The following is an 18609-nucleotide window of genomic DNA, read 5'->3' as shown; positions in this document are numbered from 1 at the left end:
CTCTGATAGCAACACCGTTCTACCTGATACAGGTCATTAAATATCTGCAAATGAAATAGAGACACATGTGGCTGACTTAATGGTCTGTCTCTTGAAATGCTTAGTCATACAGAAGGTTTCTCTCTGTCTGCTGCAGTGGTTATGTGCAAAATGGGAAGAAGTCAGCCCTCACATTCCAGGGGTATGGTAGAAAGCAAGCAAAATGGCAGTTCCATCCCCACTCTGGACCACTGAGAGTGATTTGAGATGTTAAGTTGTGAAAATAAAGATAATTTTAACACATACTTGTAAATCAAAGACAAAACATGAAAAAGAATGCAGGAGGTCCTCTAAACACTTTTCCTTGGTTTAACACCCTCATAATGAAAAAGCACAAGGGCTTGAGGAAATTTCAGAAAATGTTAAACAGAGAATTAAGACCAACTGAATAATTTGCAACTGCTTTATAAAATCATGATGCAGCATATCATGGTTAATAAAACTCTCTTAGGCTGTGTAAGCAAAGGAGCTTGCAGAGCGTGCAGTTTAGTTGTGCAGTTTAGTGCACTGAGTACAATAAAAAAGGACATGGTATTTTAAGTTCCGATATATTCAGATGTAGGAAAATGTGACTGAAGTTCTATATCTAGGAAACACCTACATTCTCCATCAGAAAAATAACATATAAACATACATTAAGAAAAAGAATGTATGGAAAGCCACAGACAGGAGATAGCTGAGTTTAGTATATACTAATATAGAGACTGAGAGAACCAAAGTCTAAGGATTGGTTTTAATTCATAGGTATATGACATGAAACAGAGGATAATTAAAAAAAAAAACCATGTAATTGTTAATTGAACTGTTCTGAGACTTATTTTTGGCTGCCAGAAATATCTACTGGCTTATGGTCTGTCCTTCAAGTAAAGTAAACCTGTGCAGATTTCAGAAAAAAACCCACAGATTTTCTTGACAATCTCTGAATTGGAAAGCTTAGTTAACAAGGAAATTGTATGGATTTGGTTTAAGCCAAACAAGGCCATATCCTTGCTTAGTCAACAACAAAAATACCCACAACACTGGTAGGCTGAAAATCAATAGGGTTTCAAAGATGCCAATTTAAATGAATAGGATTCACTTACTTTTTTCAGTGTTCCACTCAACCAAGTTAATTACAGAGATCAGCAATTCTACAATCATCCAGAATAAATGCAGGGTTTTTTTTGGTGCTTTAATGTCCTCGGGATTATGCAGGGTGTTTCAGCCCCACAGACATTATTTCAATAGCACCTTTGAACACCCTCCAGACAGTGTTACCCAACCCACACCCTCATCCATGAGGTGAAGCTGTGCTGCTAAAACAAGGACTGCCACACTGTGGAAGGTGGTGGGAACAGTCCTATACCACAAACAGGGATCTCTTACAAAGGTACTGAAAACACAAGATAGTTTTACACTCTTCCTGCCCATTTTTATTTTTTATTTTTAAAGATATATTCTTTCCCTGAGCAATTAGTGCAGGTGATCACTGGACACAGGGCAAGGCAAACTTTTACCTTGACGCAGTTTGGCCCTTCTCAAGCTCTTTTTTTTCAGTCACTAAAGCTTCACTGATACTTTCAAACCAAGTACGTGTCCCAGAGGCAACTAGAAAATTTCCATAATAAGCTCCGCTGTCTGCAAATAGGGATGTTAAAACTGGTCTGGGGTGAAGGACTGAAAAGCAGTGGAAACAAGGCATCTCCGAAACTGTCTGAGGGGACATTCCCTGCCCCAAAGTGCTGATAATGGAAAAAGGATTGGTTTTCCCTTTGGTGTGCTAATGGCAGGGATTGTTGCTGCTAAGCCTTCACTGTCCCACAGGGAAGAGAAGAGAACAGGAAGATCTACTGAGGATTGCCTTGAAAAGTTGATATTTCTGCTCATTTCTTCTCAGATGCTCCACAGACTGAACTATGGAACAGTTGTAATTTTTCTCCACCATATGCGGCATCACCCACCCTTAGTATTTCTCAGACCATGAAGGATCTGTGCATTAGCAAGATTTACATTTCATTATTGCTTTTTGAAGTTAGGATTGTGATTTTCAACTGGGACTATAAATTATCAAATAAATTGAGTTACTGGCTTCTATTTAAGCCAGCTTTCATCTCGGTGACATGTAGAAATTTCCTGAGCTATATAAAATGCAGAGCATACAGGGTATAGGACACTATTCTAGGATCTCTCACTTACCAGGAGTTTAAATCTTGTGGGGTCAGCTCAGTTTCATTTCTTTCTCAGAGGCCAAATGCACGGATCCACTTACATCCAAATGTCAAGGCTCGCAGCATAAATGCTGTTCTCCAGGCTGTTTTGCCAGGGCAGGGTTTTTAAAGACTCAAATAGCAGAAGTTAAAAGAAAAAGAGCCCCAAATTCCCAAATCTATCCCTGGAGAGGCCTTTATAAACTAACCCTAGCAGAGCTCCACCTCTCAGCCTGAGGGCTGCCAAACAAGAGACTGGGAGCTGTGCTAATCCCTAATTAAGTTTAATCTACGCTAAAGAAGGTTTGTTGATTTAGTTAGATGGGTAGAGCAATGCTGACAGGTCAGTCCTAGTGTAGGCATAGCTGTAAAAGGGGGAAATAAAGCCTCCCAAAGCATAATTGGTAGCAGCTGGTGAGGAAAGTGAGCTCCTATCATAAAAAACACAGGTTTTTTTGCACTTGTGCCATGGTATCAATGACCTGTGGAGCAACTACAGACCCTAAGTCCTGCTCTCCTGCACCCATGGCTGTCTTAGAGAAAAACCTGCCAAGCTGGTTTGCTTGAACCAGCTCAGCAACTTGCATCTATTTTGGCCACGATGGGGTACTTACTGCAGCAGTGGATGCTACTACTGTGAACTGGAGAGCAGATGCTCTGCCTGAGCTATAACAGGAAAAAAGCTGAAACCCTTCTAATGTGCTCCACTGCACATATACATTGCTACTTGTGTATATATACACATATATTTATATATATATGTGTATATATATATGTACATGTGTGGATGACCATGATTCAAACTCTGACTGTTGAACACACTCTGACAAAGCAAGATGTGTTTTTGGTTGACATGGTTGCACCAGTAAAAGCTGGTAAGGCTACCCATCTTGCAGGAATTTTGTCATCCTCTTTCCAGAGATGTCTACTCAAGACAAGGAGAGAAATTACTGAACATGAAACCTTCAATAAAACAATTCGTCTCTTTTTCTCTCTTGAATCCTCAAGACACATTATTATCTGCTCTGAAAAAAAGAACGTCTGCTTGCACAGTAACTGTGGATCCCAGGCAGAAAGTGAATACTTATTCACCAAATATTAACTTGCTGTTCTCTGGGAATGGAATCTCACAGGATGGACATGAGCAGGTCCCAGACGCAACCTCCGTGCCCACCCCTCCTTCATACATATTTGGTGGTTAATCTGTTTCTAAAATGGGTTATTCATGTAGAACAGCTATTTTAACATTCTCACAGGAACCACAGATCCAAAGGGAGAAGTTTCTCATTTTAGGGGCCATAGCTGCTAATACAGCAAAAAGTAGTAAAGAAAATGTCACTGACATTAGCACATTAAAAATATGTTTTCATTGGCTGTCACATGATAGCAACCTCTGAAAACACCCTTTTCTTTTGGTTAATTTGAGGAATGTATACTGTTTAAAAAGCAGTTTCTTGAGCGTCAAAATGAAATAATCTGAGAAAAATAAATATAATAGATGAGATCTTTAATAACTTAGTCTCCCTGAAAAGGCTGTAGACAGTAGAAGTCTCTTCCTAAAAATCAGGTCAGTGCTCTAATTAAATCGGACATAGACATAAAAACATTCATATAAACCCTGCATTAAATGAAGATAAATTTTGCACCTCCAACATGCCATTAAGAGATTACACTATACAGAACTAATGCCTTTGAACCCTGCTGTTTTAATCTGAAATTTACACTTCACAGCTTTTGAGGTATAGTCATGGATCTGCTTTACACAAATGTAGAGTGAGGACCATTTGCCTTGCACTTCTAGACTAACTTGAGGCATTTATCTTTGATCTTTGTCGGTGTCAAGAGGAACACAGTTCCTGCCTAGATACCAGAGGCATTTTAGTCTCAGGGAGTCACAGTTTCTCAGATGTGCTGCAGTGAAAATCAATTAAAGGAACATGATACCTTCTCTTCCATGGGAAGAGAACAGCAATTGCAGCAACTAAACAAGTTCTTTTTTTTTTTTTCTCCAAGAATGGGGGCAAGGACCTGGAGGGAACAGTTTTTGGCTGAGGATCTGGTTGGGACTTCAGTTCTAGGTGTGGTCTAAATGGTTGCAATAGGTCACATCCCTTGAGAGCAAAAGGAGAAAACCAGAACTAGAATGCAGTGTCTGTGAGCAGTTCCTCACAGTTACTGTGTGAGTTAGTGGGTGACCTCTGTTTTGCAACTGCGACATCAAAGGCTCTAAAGTCAGATGCTATTTAAAAGCCAAGAAATCCCCCTCGTTATTACTATAAAAGGGCTGGTACACATATTTTCTGAAGGATTTCAAATTGGTCATGAGAAAGGAAGAAAAAAAAGTGCTTCCTACACTAGTCATCTGCTCCAAACACCTCTGTTTAAATGTCTCAAATTAGATTTTGTTGGAAAAAATGTACTGGTACATTCATAACCCTAAATACTTTCCATTATAAACTCATTTCTAGTGTAAACTCTGAATGTATAAGTTATAAATAGCAGCACCTTGACTACAACACAGACTTTCCTTGTGTGCTCTGAATTCAGAAGTGATACTTGGACTTCAGCTGATTTCTTTCTTTATAATTCTTTATAAATTCAAACATTTATTTACTATTTATTTATCTTTAAATAAAATCCTGTAAGAAACTATTTTCTGTCTTGTTATTCAGTCTGGGGATAACAGATGTGTTTGCAGTGAAAGGCCTCGCTGCTCAGGGAGGGACATCCTGCAGCTCCCTGCTGTGCCATGGCATAACAAGCAGTAAATCCCAGGAAGAAAGTACTCCCAGGACTATGATCCAGCATCCAACCTCTCTGTGCTCACTGCAAACTTTCAAGCACCTGCACTTTCTCAGTCAATTGTGATTTTATCTAAAGTGATATTTTTTTACCTTTCCTCAGAAGATTTCATTTCTCAGTGAAAAGTTTTGAACTTTTTCTACTATCTTTCCACCTGTATGTTCCCCTCCAGCTTCATAATTCCCTTTCCTTGTGTTTGTATGGTCAGAATATAAAAGGATAAAATCTAACTATCTAGTGTTCTCTAGGACATCTAGAAATAGATCCTCTAAATGTTCTAGAACACCTTGGACAATGCTACTACCTGAAAAAATACCTCCCAAAAACCTATGAAAAAGAAATTAACAAAACTAAAAAATATTAAAAAAATTACCCCCCAAATTCCAGACCAAAAGAAAAAGAAATTCTCCCCCAAGAACTCAAAAGAAAAAAAAAACAAACAACAACCCACAAACAAAAAACAACCAGGGGAAAAACTCAAACCCCAACAAAACTAAGGTAAACCTTTCTGAAGCATATGAAGGCATTTGAGAATTCTGGTTTTCAATGTTTTACAAGGATAAAGAAAAAGACAATAGTAACCATGCAGGCCCACTTTTCCTTTTGCTGGCCATCAGAAAAAAGAAAAAGTGACCCAACTTTTTGGCATTGGCAAAACAGAGTAGAGGGTACTGTCAAAGATAAATATTTGATTTTTAGCAGGTAAGAGGAGTGGTTAAACAACATCATCTCTACTTCTCGGTCACTGAAGCAAAGTTATTAATTCCACAAGACACATCCACATCTTACTGCAGTGTTATGCTATAAATCCGAGAAACATTTTCAGCAGCGCAGGGTAGCTGAGAAAACACCCTGACCTGAAAATGCTTTCTGGCAAAGTGCTCCCTGCTGGTCTGTTGCTTGAGTCTCATGGTGACTGTGCAATACCTCTGAGCAGTGTACAGGACACAGTCACTGCACAGACACTGCAAACTGAGTCTGTCACCATCTGTACATATTGGCACAGGTAGAATTCTCTTCACAATGGATGTGTACAAGAAACACCCATAAGATTTCTCCTTGCTTTGAAACTCTTGATGTGTTTTTATTAAAAAAAATATAAATATATGTATAATTTTAAATTCACATCCACTTGTATCAAATGGCTTCATGCTAGTTGCTATCTCTGTAATGCTAATTAAGAGGTAGGGATGAGAAGTGATTTGCAAGAACTACGAATTATTTTCATGGTTCTGAAGAAAACCTGCTTAATATGAGCTTGTGGAAAGAACCTCTGTGGTCCCTCGAGGAACCTGCAATGTTGTGCCTGGAAAAGCTTCTCTCAGGGAGGCCCATAGCTCCTATTTGTTTCAAAGAAGTATAGTGTTAGAAGTGTAGCAATTGCTGTTTAAATATTACACCGTTAACACTCTCATGGGTAATAGCTTTTGCAGAACCACTCAGTTCCCTAAATGAACTACAGTGAACAGGTAGAGAGAATCACAGAATCACACATGGGATGGTTTGGATTGGAAAGGACCCTAAAGACCATTGCCATGGTGTGTATCATATCTGCCCACAACAAGGATAAGATCAGACAGACATCATGATTTTGAAAGCATCTTTTCCAGCTATATGTCCAAGTTCACCCTGGCTTTCCTCCAACAGAAACTCCAAAGTCAGAAATGTACTCTTTCACATGCTAAAACCTTGAATACACTAGATTATCTAAAATCCCTAGTATCTTCTTTATGCAATAAGTAGCTTAAAATGTGAGCATAGTGTACTAATACCAAAGTAACTTGGGGGTGCAATTAACAGTGTGAATAATTGTGCCCTGGTCCCCATAGTCCTTATGAAATAAATACGAGAGGCACTGCACTGACTGGGCTGAATAAGAGGGAAATGAAGAGTTGACATGGGTGATGATGTGAGGTATATCTCCAATGCAGTGGCTTTCCAGGTTTTGCTTTGTCTTGAATTTTTTTTCTTTGTCTTGGATTAGCCACTTTCCAATGCCTTGGTGCAGAGGAGATCATGTGCTCTGGTAACTGAACCCTTCCCTTACCACAGGGAGAAATAAAACCTTTACAAGCAGTGGCAATCCATCCAACCCAAGGAGAGGGAATGTGCTACAAGACACATTGACAGGCTATATGGTGTTGTTGGCCAACATATGGAATAATTTTACCTGCTCTGAATAAATGTACCTAAAAATATTGCCATTATGTCTACAAAATTATAAATTAACAATTTCAGAAGCTAGAGATACTTTAAAAGGAAAATGAAGTTAAGAAATCAAAATAAATGTTATTGGCCTCTGAGTCAATGGTCAGAAGACATTAGCCTCGACAACCTTCACTGTAATTATTTAACATTTTTCAGGCTGCTGTATTAACCTTTGGAAAAGTAAATAATGGAAAGTTGTATGACTATTTTCAACAAAGCATGGGCCAGAGCTGTCCTTTTTGGTCTTCTTCAGATAGAACAATAACCTCATTGCTCAAAACTTTTTGACCAGATTTTTATTTGCCTTCTACTTGAGTAGATATTTATATCTTTGTAAAGTAAATGCATGGCATTCACATTCAATGTATCTTAAAAAAGGTGAATATCAGGGGTTCCATTGCATTGAAAAAAGTTACATAAATTTTCATATATAATTTTTATTACTACATGTATTTTTTTAGTTTTAACTTTGATCACTAAAATGTGTCATTTATAAGTGACAACCTGTAGGCATTTTTTGTAGGTTTTATTGTTGTTTCTACATCTTCTCTGTGTAGTTATTTTTTTTTTCTTTCTAGAAGTGAGTTGGAAAGTTTCTGGGGCAAATTAATACCTTTCCTTTTTTTTTTTTTAACCTTTAGAATTCCCAGTACTCTCAGGCAGCCTAGATTAATTTATTTTAATCACATTTACTTTCTCGCAGTCTTTAACATCTCTTCTATATTTGGAATAACCACTATTTGAAGTATTGCAGACAATGGCAGCCCCAAATCAGTATGAGTGCTGAGAATTATTCCAGCTTCTAGTGGAATTGTTGCTCTGGGCTCAGTGACTGGCTTGCTGTGATTCAGTAAAGCTCATAAATCCTGTTGGAAATCTGAGTTTGCATAGAAACAGTGATATTGTATCAACTGAGCAATGGTCAATGATAGAGATGGACTCTTCATGCAGTTTCTCTGGACTTCCTTCATTATAATCCACAGTGAAATATCTTTACAGTAAAATGTTCTAACTGTTCACCAATGCTTTCTTCCCTGTTGCAAGTAATACATAATTAAAAGATAACAATTATTATTTGTTTTCAGATGCCTCAACCTCAAATTGACATTGTGCTGTATTCTCTGCTAATATAGCAACCACAGTTCTCCCCTTGAAACAGAAAGGAGCTAAGATGGCAGTAGTGATTCCCTGGAAGTCCTCTGTGGGCTCTCCATTATGAACTGAGGAGTTATTAGTTTGAGTGGCAGGGAGATATAAGCAGTGAGGTACTGGTCTTCAGCTTTTCAATAGAGTTGCCTGACTTGTAATCATATCAGAATTCCTGCAGCAGTGAAATGATAAACTGTATCACAAGTATACAACAAATACTAACTTATTGGTAATGGTCTATTTTGTGCCTGTGGACCTTTGGCTACCCTCTACTGTGATTTTATTTGAGAAAGAGTAAAGCAAAGGTCAGCATCATAGGCAGATTTCTTGGCTCATTCCTCACTGTCCAAGCAATGCACTATATGGATATATCTGAGGTCATTTTGAGATGAAAGATAGCGCTTCAAAGGGCTCTTCTAGCACTGAATCAACCATGATGCAGCCACAGCTTCCTGAGTCAATCTACAGATGCTGATCAGTTTAGTGCTGAAGAATTGCATTAAAGGTCAAAGCCAAGAGCAATTAAGGGCTGCATGATAGGAAATTGAAGACTCAATTGAGAAACACGGTGTAAACGAGGCTCATGTTTTCTGTATGCTGTCTTTCTTTGCTTCCTTCAGCTAAACACAGTTCTAGGAGGCCTGTTCAACATTTTACAGCAGCAGTTACCCTGCACAGAAAAGCGGAGCTTCTTACTCTCTATTCTTGTGTGAGAAAAAGCAATTAGTGCAATTTAGTTTAACTTCACTCTTTCTTTCCCAGTATTTTTGCTCTTCTTCCTTTTTCCTCAAAAGGCAACAGGAAATGATGCTAGACTGGAGGTTTGGCATAATTCTGTAATATCTTCTCCTTTTTTATTCTTTATTCTCTCTAACTTGCCTCTGCAGTTCACATATTCAAGTTTTCCATTATAAGCACAAAGGTCAAAAGATTTTCTTACTAGGAGTCAAGACTGTTATCTAAAATTATGACTTCAAAACTGATGACCTAATAAAACAAACCCCCAAAAAGTTGTGGGAATAGTAAGAGTAGACTGTTATGATTTCTAGGCCATCTGCCATATTTAAGCTTCCATGACAGAGGAGTGTGAACCAAATTCTCCTTGAGGTAAAACCACAGGTATTTCCTGTGTGCTCTATTGTCCTTACTAAAGTCTGGGAAGAGTTTATGTACCCACAGAGAATCAGAATTGCCTTTTTCATGATTTCCTAAAATGACAACATGCATCCTAAAAACATGAGAATAAAAAGTTACATCTGTTGACAAACAGAGTGTTTAATTTTCCTTTTGCTCATATTTATTTGCACATTTAAACTGAACTTGAAAACATTTAATTGGAAAAAAAGAGGCTTGTTCTTGCTTCTGTTTTCCTCCGGACTACAAAGACTGTCTATAAATTTCCCTGAAGGGGACATAATGGGGTTGTGACAACATGGCCATTGCTCATAGGTGGCATAAACAGAGAGCTAATATTTATTGAACCAAGATTCTGGATTTCTGATGACTTGGGGTGACAGTTTAGAGAATATTCAGCCTGACATAAAAAATATGCTAAATTGGCTATTTGGTATCAAAGGAACTTAAAGATGGTGTGCTTTCACATTAGAGGCACCTACCTCCCTCTCTTTAGATGTTTATAGGGTGAGGTCTTGCCCTCCAACATGTGATCACCATTTTTACACTTATATCTATATGATTTTGATTTATTTTTATGTGGGAAACTCAATATAAACTGGACAGTTGGTACTAATATACATATATATATATATTTAAAAGAGCCATAAAACCTATAAATCATAGTTCCATAGCAGTTTCTGAAGTAATAATAAAGAGTCAATGAATATCATTGCAGAAGGAGGGTTGTTCTGTGACATGATTATTTTGCAAACTACAAGTCACAGAAATAAATACAGTTTTGATGAAACACATAATCAGCTAGAAATAAAGTATATTTCCCCAGTACAATGTCAGGAAACAAATAGATTGCAGTAATTCAGTAATGGTGGAGTCCTGAACTAGCATTCCTCAGATAAACAACAGAATCTCCACCAACCATCAGATGCACCAAATAAGGTCACCCTTACCAGGTCTATGTCTCCTGGTCTGGAAATAAATGTCTATGCTTCCTCTTGACACTTTTCCATAAGTGTGGTAGTTTAATTTTCTGATAGACGCCTGTTATTCCTTGGCTAAGTTCTATTCAAGTGAAGTTATCTCACAACTCTCTGCATATTTTTTGCTGCTTGATACGTCTTGAGAAACAGTAAATCTAAAGTTTTTATCAAGTATCCCTCAGAACAGTGATATGCATAGGCAAGGATGCTGCTTCTGTCTCAGATTTGCAGTACATGATTGAAAATAAGTAATTGCCAAGTTCCGTGCGCCCAAGTGAGTTTTGAAGTCAGACTGGACTGAACTGTGTCTGCAGAGATAACGTATTTGAATCTCTACGTTCAAGAAGGAAGTGTTACCATCTTGACCTACAAACTGTGAACACTCATTAACCTCTTTGGATTTTGTTAAACACTTTTCTGCTTGTTTAGATGCCAAAACATCTTTGTGGGTTGTTTTATTTGTGCCTCAGTTTACCACATTCTGTTTTTTTAAACTTTTTTCCCCCCTTTTTTTCTCTAGTCTGGCAAAAAAATTTTAACTTCAAAGTCCCTTCCTACTTTGCATTTTCTAAAAACCTATGCATACTTTCTATTCACTTATCCAAGTTACTAATGAAAACCTTAAGAGTACCAATGCTGACTAGTCCTTGCAAAATCCTATTTAAAATGAGCTTCTGTTTTCACAGTGAGCTATTTGTTTCCTAATCAGTTTTGAAAACATGTCACACTAGTTTTATCAAGACAATATCTCCCTGGTTCATTTAAGAAGATGTTAAAGTTGCCACTATTATTCTCCCATCCTGCTGGACAATGGCCTACTGGATTTGAAAGTTTTCCTTATTGTCTGATTTGATCAGAGCTGAACTTACATTAAAATGCAGATAAAACCAGATATGGAGGCTGTTTCTTTCAGCCTGCCTATGGGGGAAAACAGAGTGAAATGCCTGGAAATGGGAAACAACAACCCATTCATTGGCTACATTGATTGCATCTATAATTGCAGAATTACTGTTCTCTCCCTTCACTCTTTCAGCTGGGCAAAATCTAGATACCCTTTGGTAGATCAACACTTTTACTGTCTCTCCTTGGTCCTTGGCTCACAGAGATGACCATTAAATCCCCAAAGTACATCAGAGCAACATGACATGATACCTGTGACCTGGCACACCACAACATCCACAACCAGACAAATACAGTCACTGCATTAATACATTCTTAGAATTATTCAGGTTGGAAAACACCATTAAGATCATCAAGTCCAACTGTATTTAAAGTGCACCAGTGAAAATCTGTTCCAATGAAACCAATAAAAGAGTATATTCAACAACATCTGAACAAAATAACCAAACCAAACAAAAAAAATGTGCCTGCCTGCATAATTTGCTAATAAAAGCTGTCACAATTTGCCCCACCCATTTTATATCTGTATAATCAAAGCCATTAGAGAAACAAGTTACAAACACTCAGAAAGACTTCACATTTTGCTTCAGACATTTGGAAATCTGGAAACATAGTTTGAAAATAACAATGTGCAGATAAATCTTTCAGATTTCGCAAGAAATTAAAAATGCAGACCTTCACTGCTGCATGTACATTACTTTGGGTATTAAAAAAAATTACCTTAAGCCACAAGCAGTGTGATCAGAGAGTGGTGGCACTGTTATGGTCTGTTATAGTCGCACCACATGAATCACTGCAATTTCAGTAAAAGAACCACCACACCTACTGCAACACTATTTCTCTATGATATAGTTCTCTTGGTTGGCCCAACACTACAATGTTTTCACATTTTCAAGGTGCTTTTCCTATTTCCAGGCTGTATTATTTTTATGTAGCTCAGGGATGGGTTTCTTTTTTTTACTTGAAAATATATTTATGGAAAAGAAAATAACAACAACCACATAAATATTTTGGACTGTAGCATGTATTTTCCCAAATGTTAATGAATAGATAGGTAGTCATTCAGTTTTGATTAGAGAGTTTGGGAAGCTATTTTAGCAATTAATGTTGGTTTTTTTCTTACATTAATCACCTACTTCTGCCTAGAGATTCCATAGGGGCAGGTCTTGATTCCTCTATTCTTAGTGAATGTGCACAGTTTTACTTAATGCTATTGACATCACTGAGTCATCTATATCTATAAAGCTAAAGAGATTTGAAGGTTAGGAGTTTTATGCATTTCTTTTTGATCAGACGTGATATCATGGATGCAAATAGATAAATAGTTTTATTCACTGAGGCCTGTTTGAGTTTCTATTGATTTCACTGAATTACTGGTGTTAGTAAAGTTACTTATATATTGCTTACCTGGATCAGAATCTCACAGTGCAGTGAGACTTATTGTCTGATTTGATCAGAGCTGAACGTACATTAAAATGCAGTACTTATAGATACCCACAGATGCACAGAGACTGCCACTTCTGTGTGTGTATGCATTAATGCAGGAAAGGAATTCTGGACATAAAAAAATGTTAATCACAAATACATGTAAGTATACCTCATGATATAATTCACTAGTACTTATTGATACAATTTAGATGAGGAGTTACCAGATATCATGGCATAAGCAGTGCAAATTTGCATATGACATGCAGAAAAAATAAAAAGAAAAAAAAAGCCAAAAACTCCCCAAACTTAATATATCCACTCCCAAAAACACAGAACAAAATTAATTAAGCCAAATCTGAACTATATCTAAGTAACTCCATGACAGGGAGGTTAGATCTTGATGACCTTTAAGGCCCCTTCCAACCCAAACCATTCCATGATTCTCACTTTTCCTTCTTTCTACACTGGAGTAGCTTGTCTTCTACCACTTAGATTTCTATCAGACACATTTCCAGTCTAACCTATCCCGGTTGCCCATATATTCCTTTAGACTGCAAGCATTTTAAGGTAATTAGGAGATATTATTAATGGAAAGCTGTCTCAAGATAATGGTCTCCTGCCATTAGACAAATGCCAAAATGACATTTTTCGAAGCAAGAGTTATATTTATCCAGGGACATTCTTCTGGCCTCATGATTGTATTTCTATTATGCGAGACAAACAAGGATGCAGATTTTGCCCTGATGTGCCCTGCTCTAGGAAGTGGCAGTGACTCTGTGTGCCAGTGACACCAGTGGGAACATTTGTCCTAGGAGAGAATCTGAGGCCTTGCAAAGACTCTCATTCACACAGTTTGCATCTCTCTGCATTAGCAGCTCTTGTGATTCACAGTACCAGAGCTAAAAAGACAGGTAAGTCACCTATGAAGCAGAGAATCCAGTTAATTAGCCCATGTGCTGCTATGGTATTTTACCTTCACAGACTTTAATTCATAAACTTTGCCTGATTAATGGAAAAGCAGATTTCCCTCACTTTAGCTGATACCTTGTGCCTCGTGTCAACAACCTCCTATGGTAATGTCTTGTGTAAACCTTGAGAAAAGTTTTCAGAGAATCAGCGCAGGTAACTGCTGTGTGACTTCTTAATGCACGTGTTAAAATATTTGTTTTCAGAGCTATTGATACTGTTTAAGACATCAATTCTGTTGTCCTAATTAAAAGAAAAAAAGAAATGCTTTCAAAGGTAAAAGAATGAGCAGGACATAGAAACTGTTTGTTCTGCTAAGTATAATGTTGCCATTTGATTGACTGTTCAATGATGAAAATCTGTTCACTGATGAAAATCAGGGGAAAGCAAAACACAGTAAGCTTGACTTTGCCATGTATTTTAGTATTTCTTTGCTCCAGTAGCCATTGTGGCACCTACTTGAAAAATGTGGTGTCAGAACCATGGATTCATCTCCTACTTTGGCTACCCAGGGTATGACTGCAGTGGAAGCTGTTATGATGGTGACATGTTAAAAAAGCTTAGGAAGTAGAAGCATGTAAGCTGGTCGCATAGCATAAATCTGATCACAAAGAATGTCCAAATGCATGTTTGCCTGTTTAAAACTTTGTTATTTGATGGGATCCTTTTTAGAGATATAAGAAATGACAGCACCTGAACATCCACCATCGAATAAACAATCCAGTGGAAAAAAAAAGGCAATTTTCCTTTCCCTAGTAAAGAGGGACAGTCTAAGCTGTGAGTGTGTGCAATGTCTGAAGGAGGTGGAGATAAATGTCAGGTGGGGAAAAAAGATGGGGAGGGTTTATGACCTTTTATAAGCCATCAGAAATAATACAACATTTTCTTTATCCATGGCTATCATTGACAAAATATTCAGGGACAAAACAAAAGTGGGGTTAACAAAAGCACATCCTAAGTAATGAAAGAGTTTTTCTGGAAGGAGCTTTGAAATCCTGATTGTTGAACAAAACTTCTGCTGACAAAATATTTGTACAGACATCCCTCTACTTTTGCAGCAACAGCTCAGTACATCAAACCAAGTGTTAAGTTGTGGCTATTTGTCACTGAGTGATTTAACAAGTCTTTGGAAATAGTGGCAAATTATAAATAAAAGATGAACTGATTTTTGTCTGGTCTAGTTGGCACTTAAAAAGCAGAAATAACCTCCCCTAAAAATCTATTAAAATCTATTAAAATAAAAACCAGAAAACAAAAAACCGAGCTGATATTTTTTTTAATGGCAAACCCGAATAAAACTAATCACTTATAGTCAAATAGCACCTGAATTAGTTACAGATATTGTGAATAATAGAAAAATCTGCCAAAAGACTCGTCAATATCCACTAGGTGGCATGTGGTGACCGTGTTAAATCGCCTTATCTCCACAAAACCTCCCATTCATACAGCAGATAAAGAACTGCATTATTAATTTATACCACTGCATCCACTCTACGCCTAATATTTGTTTAGCCAGCTGTTTCCTCTAATCTTCCTTAAACACGATTGATTGAAATTCTAAGTATATTCAGGCTTTTTTATTTTTTTTCCCCCAAAGAACATTTTGTTACCTACAAGTTACAAGTTCCCTTTTCAAGTGCAGCACTGTATGCTACAGTTACTAACAGCAGAGACAGAATGTCTAATACTACCTCACAATCAACAGAAGCAGCTTGTCATATGAAAATAACTTTTTTCCCCAAAAAAACCTTTTCATTTCCATGGAGTTTTAAGCAATGAAATACACTGTCAGGTTTGCAATGAAACAGAAATGCAAAATACTTCAACTTCCAAAGATAGTTTAAGTACTGCTTCAGTGAAAAGGCAAATGAAAAGCAGAAAACATTAATTTCAGTTATCACACTTTAATCCTTGCAGTGAATTGGAAAACCTTTGATATTTTTAAATATAAGCAATTGCAAAGTCTGTCTTCACTTGAAGATCCTAAAAACACCTTTTAAAGAATGGTCCATATTATTTCCAGGCTTTTACTGAGGGGCAGGGAAGTTGAACAACTTCATTAAGTATTGATAATAGTTCTTTTGGCTCCAGGTTGTGATCAATAGTGGGTAAAAATATTACTTTTAGTCACATATCAGCATAAAATCAGAAAGGCTGGGGACCTGCAGTAGAAAAAGCTCTCCTTATCATTATTACAAAGTTTAAAAATAAAATGCACTCCACCATGCAACAGAAAACTCTCCATTCTGCCTCGAGAGGTTCTGAAACCTCTTCTCCCCCTGCCTCAAAACTTTAGTTTGGTGTTTTTGTTGTTGTTGTTGTTGTTGTTGTTTTGGTTTGGTTTTTTTGGTTGGTTGGTTGGTTTTTTTAGTAGGTTGTTTTAACTATGCTCACTGAAACTGAGGGGAAACTGAACCTGCTATGTTTATAGTGAAAGGATGCTTTGCTGTGATTTACACTGTCAGTGTAATTCTCTGAAGAGGACATTTCTGTGGATAATATTTTTCTTCATAATGACACAGGGCTTTTTTGGTCTTTCTTAGTGGAATCTGCCTATACATTCAGGATTCTCATTAGGAAGACAGGTCTTTTGGCACAATTTCAGTGCAGACTGGCAATGTCTTGATTATTACATTGACTTTTATTTTTGTTTAACTTGAAAAAGCTGCTCTCTACACTTCTGTCCCTACTTTGCTCTAACCGCTGCGTTGAAAAGTATCACAAATCGATATTTCCCCCCCACTTTCTTTCTGTTCCTTTCTACACTCTGTGTTCTTCCCTTTCCCCTTGACACCAAATGTAATACCCATAAATATACAAGGGTTAGAATCTCAGATAACACACCCAGAGAAACTTGACTTAGCTATGCTTTATAGGCTTCACTGGATATGAAAATCCAAGGAAGCATGAGCTGTCTCTGTGCAGCACAAACATTTAGCATCCTGCATGACATGCCTTAACACGAGGCTACAGACTCCTGTCCTCTTCACGGGAGCTGAGGATTTTCACGGGAGCTAATTTTCCTGCTTATGATAAATTTCTCCACGTGCTGAAAATAACCTGCCTCTAGAAACTGTGTTTATGGAGAGGGTGTGTATCCATAGTTACACAGCCTCACTGCATCTGTGTTCTCAGCTACCACACCATAAATATTTCTAGCAATCTTTCCCTAACAAAACAGGACCCTTCCCAGATTGCTTCTTTCCACATTTAGGCACTAAAACAGCCTTTGTAGCCATTAATATGAACTCATTGCTGTTAATTACCCACATGATTCTCTTGCACACATTGCTAGGTTCCCAGAGCCTCCTGGAGATGTTATATCATTTACATGACATCACACAGCCATTTATATGGCAGCACTTTCTGCCCTGGAAGATCCCAGTAGTAATTAAACCCTCACTAATTACATACAAATAGCAATAAACCACCTTGATTCAAACACACAAATGCTTTCCAGCCCTTTCTATCTATACCTACCACACAAGTAGTTTTCCCATGAAAAACATTTAGAATGACAACTTTATGTGTTTGACCCCAAAACCCAAACAAACAGACAGTAAAATGATACAATTCCCACAGCTGTGGATCAGCTAATGTGCAGCTACACATGTTAATTGCTGCAGCATCAAACTTTCTTGGTGAGTGGAGATGGTACAGAAACCTGTGCCAAATGTTATTCAGGCTTCCTCTGACAGTAAATAGCCAAATATGACATCAGCATGCAACATATCACATCTTATCAAAATCTTCTTATTTGAACTGGATGGGCAGTACTTTGTGCAGACCTACTTCCAGTCTGTGAAATGTTTGTTCAGTCTACCATTCTCTTTTTCCACATCCTAAAAACTTCTAAAAGCACCTGAATGGATGGAGAAATATGTAAAAAAAAAAAAAAAAAAAAAAAGACAAATCTCTGTGAAACGTGCAATCCCACAGGAGAAAGTCACAGAGCAGGAGTACACAACTTTTGTCTTTCAGTCGGAATCTGCAGTTGCAATTTGATCTCTCCTTTGGTAATACAGAGCGCTTAAAGTCAAAGACACTGAAGGTACCCAGTTTCAATCTGTCTTTCACCCTCGACCCCCGCCTCAGCTGCCAAATTAGATCGCTCAAAAATCCCTCCAGCGGAGCCCTGCAGCTGATGCCACGGGTTCTGCTCACTGGATCCCCATCCGACTTAGAGAAGCAAAGGAGTAACAAACTTTTCCAAAAGTTTGGTTAGTTTGTTGATTTTCTTTTTTTTTTTTACCTTGCGCAGAGCTCCCGACTTGAGATGCTCTCAGAACTCTCCAGCAGTTTGGGACGGAGGGCAGCGAAGTGCGGAGAAAGTTTTTGGAGCTCACCTTAAGTCACTGTGTGTGTCTATGTCCCGAGTGTCTCTTTGTGGCTCTGGGTGGCAGAGGACCTGATTCAGGGAAGAGAGAGCCACTTTCGCACCGAGAGGAAAAGAAAAGCAACACGTCATGAGTTAAGTACGCCTCCAAGATCTCTTAATTACAGCTCAATGTGCTTCCTTCAGAACCCAGGATTGGGAGGAAAAAATAAACCCACACACGCCGTTTCCCTCTCTTTCACACACCCACACTCAGCCACCCCCGCCCCAGCGCTCTGCCCTCTCCCTTCAGATCCCTGTCCTCGCCCCTTAGGTCCAGCCCTCCTAGATCCACACCTAAAAAAGCTTCTCGCTATGCAAACAAGTCCCGAGCTAAAAACTACATGAGGCTAAAAAAAAAAAAAAGGGGTGGGGAGAAAGGAATTAAAAAAAAAAAAGGAAGAAAAATTAAAAAAAGAAGTTGGTAGTGTTCCTCATGAAG

The 18609-nt window shown here is 38.0% G+C and overlaps 1 protein-coding gene across 1 annotated transcript in view; it reads right to left on the bottom strand.

Annotated features, from left to right (window-relative positions):
• Positions 1-18339, bottom strand: part of HAPLN1 (hyaluronan and proteoglycan link protein 1) — a 54217-nt gene extending 35878 nt beyond the window's left edge. The window contains exon 1 of the mRNA XM_027709383.1: positions 18045-18339. The gene's annotated coding sequence lies outside the window, so the exon portion shown is untranslated. The remainder of the gene's footprint in view (positions 1-18044) is intronic.
• Between the last annotated feature and the right edge of the window lie 270 nt (positions 18340-18609).

Source organism: Neopelma chrysocephalum, unplaced genomic scaffold (assembly GCF_003984885.1).
Source record: "Neopelma chrysocephalum unplaced genomic scaffold, ASM398488v2 Primary Assembly neopelma1_96773, whole genome shotgun sequence".
In the NCBI taxonomy this organism is placed as follows: domain Eukaryota; kingdom Metazoa; phylum Chordata; class Aves; order Passeriformes; family Pipridae; genus Neopelma; species Neopelma chrysocephalum.
This window is presented reverse-complemented; position numbering and strand designations above follow the sequence as displayed.